Source organism: Triticum dicoccoides, chromosome 6A (genome assembly GCF_002162155.2).
Source record: "Triticum dicoccoides isolate Atlit2015 ecotype Zavitan chromosome 6A, WEW_v2.0, whole genome shotgun sequence".
In the NCBI taxonomy this organism is placed as follows: domain Eukaryota; kingdom Viridiplantae; phylum Streptophyta; class Magnoliopsida; order Poales; family Poaceae; genus Triticum; species Triticum dicoccoides.
Window position 1 is genome coordinate 22,290,333 of NC_041390.1, and position 1,451 is coordinate 22,291,783.

A 1,451-nucleotide genomic window follows, 5' to 3' on the forward strand; every position below is an offset into this window, starting at 1 on the left:
CACGCAATTGGGATCCTTGTTACTGCCATCATCGGGTTGTTGTCACACCCCATGTTGGTATGATGGTTGATAGCAACGGTGTAGGAGATGATCCTCAAGTTCACCGAGCCTTCGTGCGATGTTGGCTGACCTCGCACTGTGCTCCTCTTCAACTGCACGCCGACGATGAGGATGCCCCACCTCTCTATGTGGTCCATCGAGTTGCACAGGAAGCCCCACATCCATTGCGCGTCCACCGATCACATCGGCGAGCGTAGGCAATGACCACGTCGGGTGTGGCTATTTAAGCCTCCAAGAGAACCATTGACCGCCAAGACTGCCCCCTCCCCTCCTTCCTCTCCCGATCCGGCCAGCCCAACGAATCGAGCCACAATGCCTTCCTTCCTCTCCTTCGGTGCCAGCAACCACTATTAGTTCTTTGGCATTGTCGAACTATTCAAAGCCTCTCCGTCCAATTACTCTCCCTCTCAAGTTTAGTGAGACCCACGCAATGATACGTAGCTCCAATTTGAGATGTGAATGTCCATAGCTGAAGGTGCCGAGGGATCATCAGAGAAGACCGCCTTGGCACACGCCGCTAATGTTTCGTGACCATTTGGGTGATGTCGTGATGTGCCAGCAGACGCCTGACATTTGAGTGGATGGAGAGAACGTGGGATGATGGCAAGCATGAGGGGGGAAAGGAAGGAGGAGTAGGGTGGCAATGAGGAGAAAGAGAGAGATGACTAAGTGGATTATTATTTCCACATCAGCCCTTACCAATGGGCCCACCGCTTAGTTTTCCTCACCAAATGTGGTCGAACGAGAATCAGAGCAATGTGTGACAACCAGAACCAGATTTGGTACTCAATCCGTTAACCAGCCCTAATTGTGATAGTTGTGTGCAATTAACTCTTTGAACGTAATGACACTGCTTGGGATGAGTAGAGCACCCTCATCAAAGGCACCAGTGGTCTAGTGGTAGAATAGTACCCTGCCACGGTACAGACCCGGGTTCGATTCCCGGCTGGTGCATTATTTTTTTGATATATACAATGTTGTCTACCATTTTTCACTGTCATGTATTCTGTTTTTCAGTTATAACTAGAAGCACACACACTGCGGAAGAAGAATAGACGCCTGTTTTTTCAGTGGTGTTTGGCAGCCACCTGTACAGATTGATGCACATACTTGCTTCACATCGATTCGGCAAGGCTTTGACGAGCAGCATTCTGTTGTCAATCAGGTTATCGACGTTCGTCGTCGCGAGCTGAAGATGCTTCCTTCACATGTTTAGCCTGTTTCAGAGATGCTGAGATTTTTTTCGTTACAGCTTTTTTCTTTTTTGAAATCTATTACTCCTTACTGCTGATATTGTTCTTGGTACCATCTCTAGTCATCCTGGGTTAATCCTCACTTATTGGTTGAAATCATGTTCCAAAATGAGTTTTAGTCTTTTGGTCTATATATGA

The 1,451-nt window shown here is 47.8% G+C and overlaps 1 non-coding gene across 1 annotated transcript; it reads left to right on the forward strand.

Moving 5' to 3' along the window:
• The first annotated feature begins 943 nt into the window (after window positions 1-943).
• TRNAG-GCC lies at window positions 944-1,014 on the forward strand. Its single transcript has one exon. It is a non-coding gene; the product is annotated as a tRNA-Gly (tRNA).
• Window positions 1,015-1,451: the final 437 nt, after the last annotated feature.